This window comes from Symphalangus syndactylus, chromosome 4 (genome assembly GCF_028878055.3).
Source record: "Symphalangus syndactylus isolate Jambi chromosome 4, NHGRI_mSymSyn1-v2.1_pri, whole genome shotgun sequence".
Classification (NCBI taxonomy): Eukaryota; Metazoa; Chordata; class Mammalia; order Primates; family Hylobatidae; genus Symphalangus; species Symphalangus syndactylus.
Genome location: NC_072426.2, coordinates 139742277 through 139754881, shown reverse-complemented (window position 1 = coordinate 139754881; position 12605 = coordinate 139742277). Strand labels below are relative to the sequence as shown.

Below are 12605 nucleotides of genomic sequence, written 5' to 3'. Positions count from 1 at the left end.
AATTCTGTTCTATAATTTACAAATATTTTAAGGTTTTTTTTCAAGAGAACATTCCATGTTTTATTTCCAATTTAGTCGCATTGTGATGAGAGAAGATTAACAAAGCATTGGAGGACTGATAGGCATTTAAATTCATTGAATTTTTTTTTGCGTTTTGTTTTGTTTTGTTTTGTTTTTAAAGACAGGTTCTTGCTCTGTCATTCAGGCTTGAATGCTGTGGCATGAAAATAGCTCACTGCAATCTTTAACTCCTGGGCTCAAACCACCCCTGACTGAGCTTCCCATGTAGCTAGGACTACAGGCACACACCACTACACCTGGAAAATTTTTTTCTTTTAATTTTTTTGTAGAGACAAGGTCTTGCAATGTTGCTCAAGCTGTTCTCAAACCTCTGGCCTCAAGAAAACCTCCTGCTTTGGACTCTCAAAAAATGGATGAGTTTTATTTTTGTTTGTCCCAGAATATGTTTCATCCTGCTGATTTATTTGTGTGTGTACCTTAAAAGAATTTGTACTCTCCTCAGTGGAGGGTTCGATTAATCTTATTTAGATCAAGTTGGTAGACTATATTGTTCATGTCTTCTGCATAATTACTAATTTGTCTCTACTTGTTCTATCAACTATTAGGAGTGGTGCTAAGCTCTTTGAATATACTTGTTGATTTGTCTATATCTTCTTGCAGTTCTGTTAGTTTTTGCTTCATTTATTTTGGAGCTCTTCTATCAGGCAAAAGATTGATTTATCATTGTGAAATGACTCATATTATCCCTGACAACACACATATATATTATATATCTATAAAATATATATTATTTACATATATATATAAATATATAATATAAAATATATATAAATATATATATTTATATATAAATATATAATATAAAATATATATATATAGATAGATAATATATATGCCCTGAAACCAATAATCCATGGATACTAGAGGGACAACTATATGTTAAAAAAAATCAAAGGATGAAAAAGAATTTACTATTCTAAAACTAATCTTAAGGTAGCTTGAGTGGCTATATTAGTATTAGAAAAAGTAGATTCCAGGGCATATATGTATATAGATTACCTATTATACCTAATAAAATGTGTGTGCTATGTAATAGTTGTTACACTATATTGTTTACGGAATAATGACCAGAAAAATAATCTGTACATGTTAAGTGCAGACGCAATTTTTTCTGAAACATTTTCAGTTCAAAATTGGTTCTTGTTGTTTTTTCAGTTTTTCTCTTCCAGGGTATGGATCATGCTTCTAGGATATAGTCCTGGGGTATCAACTGAGAGCACAGAATATTTGCCAAGCCTACTCATTCAGTTAACTATTGAAATATGTGTTCAGTGCTTTCACACAGTCTAAACTACTGCTTTTGGTTGGGCGTCTTAGAGCTTTCCCTGTACAGCTTGAGAGTTGAAAAAGTCTAAAATAAAAATGGAATACAGATTTTGGGGTTCAGTTATATACATTCTTTGAGATTTTTGTCCCCTCAAATCACAGCTGCTGTGACTGTACTGTAAATCCAGTGTTTCCTCAGCCCAGGGAGACTTTGGCTTTCTTCTTTGAATCTATTCCACACAGTAAGCTGAATATACCCTAAAGGAGAAATGTTGCCATAAGTATGGGTTCTACTGATTCCTTTTATCTCTCAGGGTTTATAACCCTTAAAGAACTATGAATGGTGGTCACTTTCAAATGCCTTCAAATGATTTCCGTTATGTTGTTTGTCCAGCTTTTATACTTTGGTGGCCGGAGTAGACTGCTAGAAGTGAATCAAAGATATCTGAGTCAGACATTCATCCATTCATCAATAAATAACTTAGAAAAAGATAACAATGGAAGTTTGGATATTTATGAAAATCACATAAATGCTAAAATAAGATACATAAATTAGTACCTTCAGTAGATGTATTCCTTAAATGAGGAGACATAGATTAGTTCTGGAAGACAAAATAACAGAATTATCACAAAAACTAGAATAAAAATACTTGGATTTAGAAATTATAAGCCTAGAAAGACATAGTTGCTAAATTCAGAATATTTAACACATGAATATTAGAAGTTTTAAAATGAGTTCAAAAAATTTCCATAAAAAACACATAGTGTTGTAATTAATAGATAAATTATAGAATGGATTGTTATGATACAAAATGCATATTTAGATAAGACTATTAAACTACATAGATAAAGATAAATTAATATAAATTTTAAAACAAGAAAATCAAGTTATCCTTGAAACTAGATTGGCAATGATCTTTGTATCTATGCCAATGAAAGCTAAAAGTCAGAAGAATAACACAAACTATTGAGACAAAAACACAAAATCCAAGAAAATTATATTCTTGCTATACAGTATTTAGATGTTGTGGTTAAAAATATACAGATACACAAGCAAATATGTAGAGTATATCACCCCAGCATATATCATATAAGAAAAATAACTGGGAGTTGGTGTGGAGGAACACTGAAACACTTCATGTTCCAGAACAGTTTTCACAATGGGAGATAATAAAGAAGAGAAGCAGGGAACACGTCGTTGTAATAAAAGTAAAAAAATAAATATATTAAACAATTTAACAGTAATTTTTTTTTTGATGGAATCTCGTTCTGTTGCCCAGGCTGGAGTACAGTGGGGTGACCTCGGCTCACTGCAACCTCCGCCTCCCGGGTTCACGCCATTCTCCTGCCTCAGCCTCCCGAGTAGCTGGGACTATAGGCACCGGCCACCATGCCTGGCTAATTTTTTTGTATGTTTAGTAGAGACAGGGTTTCACCGTGTTATCCAGGATAGTCTTTCAATCTCCTGACCTCGTGATCCGCCCACCTCGGCCTCCCAAAGTGCGGGGATTACAGGCGTGAGCCACGGCGCCTGGCCTTTAATAGTAATTTAATAGTAATTGCAGCAATACTCCAAAATTTAAGAGTAATGACTATATTAGTAAAACCTAGGAGCGTGGCACAATGAGAAGAAGATTGATAAAGACAGGCTGGGGACTTATCTAAAGTGGAAGAACAGTGAAACGAAGGGGAAAATATGAAAAAAAATTATTATACAATTATTTTGAATGTCTGCTTGTTTGTGAAGCATGCAGTAAGGAAAATAGGAGGAAGGTAGAGAAAGTGAAGAGCATCATTGTGGATTAAGCATTAATCTCGTCTTTCTTAGTAGGTAAATAGTCAATTTGAGCATTGCCATTTTAGTAGGGAATCATGCATTTCCTCTGGGTGTTTAAATATGTGTTATCAAGGTTCACCTTTTCATGGTATATTATTTTACAGTTATTTTAAACCTTCTCGAATCTGCAGTTCGAATCTAATTTCTTTCCTATATTGTCTGCTTTTTCTTTACTCTTAAAAAATTACTCAGGCTTTCAAGACATTTATCGGTGTTTATAAGAAAACATTTTAGATGTATTAATGCTTCTTACTATTTTCTATTAAATAATATGACTTTTATCTTTATTAATAACTTCTCCTTTGTTTCGTGTTTTATATCGTTATTCTTTCCTATTAATCTAAGCACTTTATTCATTTTTTATATTTCTTCTTAAAAATATTTTCAATTGTAAGTATTCTTTGGAGAAGTTTTATGGTGACAAACACTTGGTATTAGTATATTCTATCTTACTGTTTTATTTCTAGTATCTAGACAAAGCACTTAGTGTCTTTTTAAGTCTTTGATCAAAGATTTCTCTAGTGTGAATTTCTTGTCAAGCGATTATTTTTTCTGTGAATTTGTTATTACATATTTTCATTTTATCATATGTTGGTCTGATAATTTATCTTGCTGTCTACTTTTGAATTAGTTAATTTTAAAAATTATGGCCTGGTACATATTTTTGGCTAATGCCCCGTGTGTGTATATACACACACACACACACACACACACACACACACACATATATACATATATATGTTCTACTTAGATATATGAGGCTGGTTCTGTAAACAAATTACTAATTCAGATTGATTAAAAATAGCATTTAAGTTTTCTTATGTCTTTTTTATCTTTTGTTTATTTTTATATGTTCAATTCTTAAAGAGGCATATTAAGTCTCCCACTATATGTGAATTGTTTTATCAAGTTTTTTTATGATCAAGTAGTTTTTCACTTTATGCACTTGGCTGCTATGTTTTATACATGTAGATTTATAATGGTTATTTATTGTTTTGTTATACCTTTTATTATTACCTAATATCTGTTGGTGTTATGTTTATTGACTTTAGCTGATGTCTGTGTATAATCTCTGTGCTAAATTCTTTTTCAATCTTTTTTTTCATTTTAAATGCTTTTGTTGCTTAGCAATGTTATCAAGCTTTGCATGTTAACAGGAGTTTTTAGTATATATACATTTAATGTATGACATATATATCTTGCATTTACATTTATTTTGCAGCTAATAGTTTTCTTCATTTTTAAAAACAATTGTGATATGACCAAGGTATGTTTTTTTTCCATTATATTTTCCTTCTGAGTATGCTTATAGGATGTACCATTTTTCATATTTCTTTTATCTTGACTTTCCCAATCTCACTTGTTTGCACAATTCATTTCTACTTAAAACAATTCATAACTGGAAACTTAAGGTGGAAATCATGCATTGCAGACTTTAGTCATGCTTCCTCTTGAATGGATGTCATTTATAGAATCTAAAGGAAAATGTGAACAATTCTTTCTCAACCAGGATGCACCTTACCAGATTCCCATTTTTCATGGGAAGAGATGAAAGATTAATTTAGCCTCTTGAAGTATCATCCTGAAATAATGATTGCCATCAGCCTTTACAACACAATGTGCCTGCCCAGCAGATTTATAGGAAATGTCCTACCTCTATACTCTAGCTGTCACTGACTTCAACCTTTCTTACAGGCCAAAAAATAAAGAGCCTATAATTTGTTAAAAGACATGTACCTCTCTTAAACTCTGAGCAGACAATGTTGACAAATTACATGTTGACCTATTTTAAAAGTCCTCATTTAAAGCTGCATCACATTTAAAGGTTTCAGAGGACCTGCCCTATATCTTTTCAGGTCAGAATAGCTGTAAAAGTAGGGGTTCTCCTGATGGATGAGCTAATTTTTGTATTTCACTAAAGCACAGGTATAAATAGATACTAATGATTTTTTAGAATCCTTGATGGCTTCTAGCATGCTCTACATATTAATTATCTAATCATTCTAAGCTCTTTGATTTTTCTCAGGAGGAGGTTGCTGCAGGATGTCAAAGATTTTACAACTTGAGCCTGTGGACGCATTAAATAGATAGAAAGCATGGATCACATGTGAGAAGCAAAGTTGTCACAATGGTGTATAATAATTAAGCTAGCAATACTGCATTAATCCAGATTCCTTAGAAGTTTAATATAAATCCTATATATCACACAATTGTATTGCCATTCCAGAAATTTGTACTAATGGATGTAGTAAAGGATGCTACAAGTTTTTGAGGCATAATATATTAATAAGGATAAACCAGATTATGCCACAATAACAAGAAATCCTTGAATCTAAGTGCCTTTAAGTAGTAAATATTCTTTCATTTTTCTCACATAATTTGTCCAGTGCAAGTTGCTCAAGCATAATTGAACATATCATGGTAATTTGAAGCACCAGTCTAGTGTAATAATCACTATGTTAAATATTGCCTGTTGCTCTGTCAGAGAGAAGAGAAATAAATGCTGGGAACTGTCAACTAAATGCTCTTCTCAGATCTCCATCATACCCATTTACAACTCATTGTCAAGAAATGGCCATGTAACCCTATGAACCCAAAAGTGGACTGTGAAGTGTAGGACTGACTACCTCACAGTATATGGGCACAAACTATGTTTTCTTTATATTTCAGTCATGAATATACAAAATTCAATTTTTTATATGTCCAATCAATGTTATAGTCTGTTCTCATGGAGACTGTGTAGCCGGTGGCCTGTCAAATTCAATCCAGTTAATCATGCAGAGCGTATGGTGAGGACCGTGGAATGATTTCTTAGACTTACCTGTGGAAAATTATTTCTGTTTTATTACATGACAAAGATCTTTGGGTCTTTATGAGAACCAAGCTTTTGATATTAAAAAAATATTGACTGAAGTATAAATAAATGTAATAAAATAAAAATAAACATATTCTGCTTATCTTCTAGTTTCATGTTAATAAAATATGTAATAAGTGAATAATATTCTATTGAATTCATGCACCCTAATTTGTTATAATTTTGCCATTTTGAAGCATTTAGATTTCATATTTTCAAGTCATAAAGAATATCAAAATGGACAAATAATTGCAAAACATTTTTCTAAATTTTTAGGTTATTTACACAAATAAATAGAAATGAAATTATTGAGACAGATATTAGTATGCTCAAAGTTCTTTATCAAATTTCTTAGCTGTTGAATTTTATTTATATTCAATATGTTTATAGAACAAATGCTATGTGCTAACCAATTTCCTAAGTGACCACATACTCATAAAACACACACACCACACACCAAAGAACAATCTAGGGTATTATGGAGTTTTCATTACTGTGGCATAAAACTAATAATAAAAAGTAAATTAACAAGATAATTTCAGACTGCCAAAAGTGCCATGATACAGCACGTGGGGATATTATGATAGAGACTTGAAGCCTCCTTAGGAAATAGAAGGAGGAATCTCTTTTCGTAAGGTTTATCTGAGCTGATAACTAAATTATGTGAGGAAAAAAGCAATCTAGGTGAATGCTTTGTGTGAGATTTTCATCAATATGTGAATGACCATTAAATGGCATATGGGCAGTATTCTCAGTTATTTAAATAGGTAGCTCTCACAGATGAAAATTTGTGTTTTTGGCACCATTGTAGAAAACTGACCATAAATGAGTGGATCAATTTCTGGGCTCTCGGTTCTGTTCCATTGGTCCATATGTCTATTTTTATGGTGGTAACATGCAGTTTTTATTACTATAGGTCTGTAATATATTTTGAAATCAAGTAGCATGATGTCACTAGTTTTTATTTTTTATTTATTTATTTTTATTTTTTGCTCAAAATTGCTTTGGTTATTTGGGGTCTTTTCTGTTGAATTTTTAGATTGCTTATTCTATTTCTGTGAAAATTATCAGCAGAATTTGATTGAGATTACACTGAATCTACTGATTACCTTGAGACATTTTCACAATATTAATTCTTCCAATCCAAGAACATGGAAAGTCTTTCCGTTTACTTGGCTCTTTTCCAATGTCTTTCATCAATGTTTGTTATGTTTGTTTGTTTCTTTGTTTGTTTTTGAGATGGAGTCTCACTCTGTCACCCAGGCCAGAGTGGAGTGGCACAATCTTGGCTCACTGCAACCTCAACATCCCAGGCTCAAACAATACTCCTGTCTCAGCCTCCCAAGTAGCTGAGACTACAGGCATGCACCACCATGCCCAACTAATTTTTGTATTTCTTTTAGTAGAGATGGGGTTTCACCATGTTGGGCAGGCTAGTCTGGAACTCCTGACCTCAAGCGATCCACCCGCCTTGGTCTCCCAAAGTGCTGGGATTACAGGCGTAAGCCACTGTGCCCGGCTTCATCAATGTTTTATAGTTTTTAGTATACAGATCTTTCACTTCATTCATTAAATTTATTCCTAAGTATTTTGCTTTTTAATGCTATTATAAGTAGGATTGTTTTCTTGATTTTTTTGTATAGTTCTTTGTTAGTGTACAATAATGCTACTGATTTTTGTATATTGATTTTTTCTTCTGTGACTTTAGCAAATTTGTTTATTACAATAGTCTTTTGGTGGAGCATTTAGAATTTTCTATTTATAAGATCATGTCATGTTACCTTGCTTTAACTTATTTTGTTATTTAGAAGCCTTTCATTTCTTTCTTTTGCTTAACTGTACTCACTAAGACTTTCAGTACTATGTTGAATCCAAGTGATTTTTGTCTTTTTGTTCCTGATCGTAGAAGTTTGTAAATTTTTACTACTGAATGTCATGGATATTAGCTGTGGGCTTGTGATATATGGCTATTATTGTTGAGGCAAATTCCTTGTATACCTAATTTGCAGAGAGTCTTATCAAGAAAGAATGTTGAATTTTGTCAAATGCTTTTACTGCATCTATTGGTATGATCATATGTTTTTTGTCCTTTACTTTGTTAATGTGGTATATCTTATTTATTGATTTACCTAAATTGAATCATCCTTGCATCCCAGGAATAAATCTTACTTCACCATGGTGAATGATTTTTGTAATGTGTGTTGGATTTGGGTTTGCTAGTATTTTGTTGAGGCTTTTGTGGCTATGTTCAACAAGTATATTGGCTTCAAATTTTCTTTTCTGATAGTGCGTTTAACTAGCTTTGGTATCAAGGTAATTCTGGCCTCAAAAAATGAATCTGGAAGTGTTCCTACTGTTCAATTTTTTGGATGAGTTGGGGGAGAATTAATATTAGTTCTTTCAGTGATGGTAAAATTCAGGCATAAAGCCATCAGAACTTGCACTTTTCTTTTGATGGGAATATTTTTCTTAATTAATCTACTTACTTGTTATTGGGTTGTTCAGATTTTTTAAATTTCTTTGTGATTCAGCTTGGTAGGTTGTATCTTACTAGGAATTTACCCATTTATTCTAGGTTACTCAATTTGTTAGAATATAATTGCTCATAGCAGTCTCTTATGATCCTTTTACTTCTCTGGTATCAGTTGCTTCTTCTTTTAGTTTTGCTTTTATTATTTATGCCTTCTTTTTTTCCTAGTGTAACCGAATATTTGTCAGTGCTGCTTATAATTTCAAAGAAACTTCTTAGTTTTGTTCATCTTTTCTATTGTTTATTTAGTCTCTATTTTATTTATTTCTACTCTAATTTTTGTTATTTCCTTTCTTCTGCTAATTTTGGGCTTTGCATTTCTTTTTTTAGTTCTTTGAAAAATAATCTCAGGGTGTTTATTTGAGATATTACTTTTTTAAAGTAGGAATATATCACTATAAAATTTCGTCTTAGAACTGCTTTTGGCTTCTGGTGCATCTCATAGGTTTTAGTATGTTGTATTTCCATTTCTGTTTGTCTCAGGATATTTTGAATTATCTCTTTTACGTACAGTCTCCTCCATAAGTAGTGTTGGGAAAACTGGATATTCACATGCAGAAGAGTGAAATTAGACCCTTACTAACACCATAGAGACAAATGAACTCAAAATATATTAAAAACTTAAGAAACTTTAAAGGTACTAGAAGAAAATATAGAGTTAAAAACTTCTTGACATTTGTCTAGGCAATAATATTTTTGATATGGCTCCAAAAGGATAGGCAACAAAAATAGCAAATGGGATTATAGCAAACTAAAAAACTTCTGCACAGCCAAGGAATCAATCAACAGAGTGAAGGACTACATTTTTGGAGAATGTAGCTCAGATTGGAAGAAAATATTTGTAAGCTGTACATCTAATAAAAGGTTAATATCTAAAATATATAAGGAACTCAAACAACTTAATACCAAGAAAACAATCCAACTAACATATGGGCAAAGAACCTGAATAGGTATTTCTCAAGAGTACATACAAAAGGCTAACAGGTATATAAAAAGGAGTTCAACATCACTAATCATCAGCAAAATGCAAACTAAAGCCACAATATGATGTTATCTCACCTCAGTAATAATGGTTTTTTATCAAAAAGAAAAAGATAACAAGTGTTGGTGAGAATGTGGTGATAAGTAGACACCTGTACCCTGTTGGTAGGAATGTAAGTCAGTGTAGCCATTATGGAAAACAGTATGGAGGTTCCTCAAAAACTAAAAATAGAACTAGTATATGATTCAGCAATCCCACTTCTGGGTATATATTCAAAGAGAATAAAATCAGTATGTGAAAGAAAAAGCTTTTGATAAAGTCCAACATCCCTTCGTAATAATAATGCTCAAGAAACTAGGCATCAAAGAAACTTACCTCAAAATAATAACAGCCATCTGTGACAAAGCCACAGCCCACATCACACTGAATGGGAAAAACCAGAAAGCATTTATCTTGAAACCTGGAATAAGACAAGGGTGTCCACTCTCATCACTCCTATTCAAAATATTATTGGGAAGTCCTTGCCAATGCAATCAGGCAAGATAAAGAAATAAAGGGCATCCAAATAGGAAAAGAAGAAAAACTGTCTATCTTCACTGACAATATGATTCTATACATAGAAAATCCTAAAGACTCTGCCAAAATGGTCCTATAACTGATGAATGATTTCAGTAAAGTTTCAGAATACAAAATCAATATACAAAAATTATTAGCATTTCTATACACCAATAATATTCAAGCTGAGACCCAAATCAAGAAAGTAACCCAATTTATAGGATCTTTGAAACCAAAATAAAATATCAAGGATTACATCTAACCATGGAGGTGAAAGATCTCTACAAGAAGAGCTACAAAACTGTTAAAAAAAATTATGTCAGGTTGTTGATTTGAGATATTTCTTTTTTAAACGTAGGAATCTATCACTATAAAATTTCCTCTTAGAACTGCTTTTGGCTTTTGGTGCATCTCACAGGTTTTAGTATGTTGTGTTTCCATTTCTGTTTGTCTCAAGATATTTTTAATTATCTTGAGAAATCAGATATTGAAAGAAATCAGAGATGACACAAACAAATGGGAAAATATTCTATGCTCATGGATTGGAAGAATCAATATCATTAAAATGGCCGTACTGCCCCAAACAATCTACATATTCAATGTTATTCCTATCAAGCTACCAGCGGCATTTTTCACAGAGTTAGAAAAATATACTCTAATATTCATATTGAAACCACAAAGAACCTGAATAGCCAAAGTGATCCCTAAACAAAAAGAACAAAGCTAGATGCATTGCATTACTTGACTTCAAACTATACTATAAGGCTACAGTAACCAACAGCATGATACTGCTACAAAACAGACATATGGACCAGTGGAACAGAACAGAGAACCCAGGAAATAAAGCTGCACACCTACATCCATCTGATCTTTGACAAATTCAACAAAAGGAAGCAATGGGCAAAGGACTCCCTATTCAATAAATGTTTCTGGAATAGCTGGCTATCCATATTCAGAAGAATGAAACTGGACCGCTACCTTCCCTTATATACAAAAATTAACTCAAGATGAATTAAAGCCTTAAATGTAAGACCTCGAACTGTAAGAGTCCTTGAAGAAAACCTAGGAAACAACATTCTGGACATCAGCCTTGGGAAAGAATTTATGACTAAGCCCTCAAAAACAACTGCAACAAAAACAAAAATTAAGAAGAGGTACCTAACTAAACTAAAGAGCTCTGCACAGCAAATAAACTATCCACAGAGTAAACAGACAACCTACAGAATGGGAGAAAATATTTGCAAACTGTGCAACCAACTAAAGTCTAATATCCAGAATCTAAAAGGAATTTAAACGTTTCAACAAGTAAAAAGCAAATAACTCCATTAAAAATGGACAAACAACATGAACAGACATTCTGCAAAAGAAGACATACAAGCAGCCAACACACATTAAAAAATTCTCAACATCACTAATCATCAGAGAGATGCAAATCAAAATCACAGTGGAATACCATCTTGCACCAGTCAGAATGACTATTATTAAAAGATCAAAAAATAACAGTTGCCAAGGTCGGGGATAAGAGAACACTCGTACACTGTTCTCTTTTACCTGAGAGAATATAAACTAGTTAAGCCACTGCAAAAAGCAGTTTGGAGATTTTTCAAAGAACTTAAAACAGCACTACCATTTGAGCCAGCAATCCCATTACTGGGTATAGCAAAAAAAAAAAAAGTCATTTTACTAAAAAGACACTTCTACTTGTGTGTTCATCACAGCAGTATTCACAATAGCATAAACATGAACTCAACTAAGGAACTCATCAATGGTGGATTGAATAAAGAAAATGTGGTACATAGACACCATGAAATACTGTGCAGCCATAAATAGGAATGAAATCATGTCCTTTGCAGCAACATGAATGCAGCTGAAGGACATTATTATCCTAAGTGATTTAACACAAGAACAGAAAACCAAATACCACATGTTCTCACTTATAAGTGAGAGCTAAACATTGGGTACAAATGGACATAAAGGTAGCAACAATAGACCCTGGGAACTACTAGAGGACAGGAAAGAAGAAGGGAGGGAGGGTTGAAAAATTAACTGTTGAGTATTATGCTGTGTACCTTGGTAACAGAATCAATTACACTCTAAACCTCAGCACAAGATACCCAGGTAACAAGCCCACACATGTACACTTGAATCTAAAATAAAAGTTCAAATTATAAGAAAAAAGAAAGAAGTCAGTATGGCAAAGATATATCTGCACTCTCATGTTCATTGGGGCATTATTCAAAATAGCCACATTATTCACAGTAGCCAAGCTACGGAATCAACAAGCACTCATCAACAGATGAATGGATAGAGTGTGAGATTATATATATATATATTTATATATATATATATATAAAACAATGGAATACTATTCAGTCCTAAAGAAATAAGTAAATTCTATCATTTGCAGCTACACAGATAAACCTGGATGACATTAGGCTAAGTGAAATACACCAGATACAGAAAGACAAATATTACATGATCTCAATTGTATGTGGAACCT

The 12605-nt window shown here is 32.6% G+C and overlaps 1 long non-coding RNA gene across 1 annotated transcript in view; it reads right to left on the bottom strand.

The window, feature by feature from the left end:
* Positions 1-1109: 1109 nt before the first annotated feature.
* Positions 1110-12605, bottom strand: part of LOC129480345 (uncharacterized) — a 169539-nt gene continuing 158043 nt past the window's right edge. The window contains exons 3-4 of the long non-coding RNA XR_008657000.2: positions 1907-1949; positions 1110-1771 (exon numbers count right to left, since the gene is read on the bottom strand). This is a non-coding gene — a long non-coding RNA (uncharacterized lncRNA). The remainder of the gene's footprint in view (positions 1772-1906; positions 1950-12605) is intronic.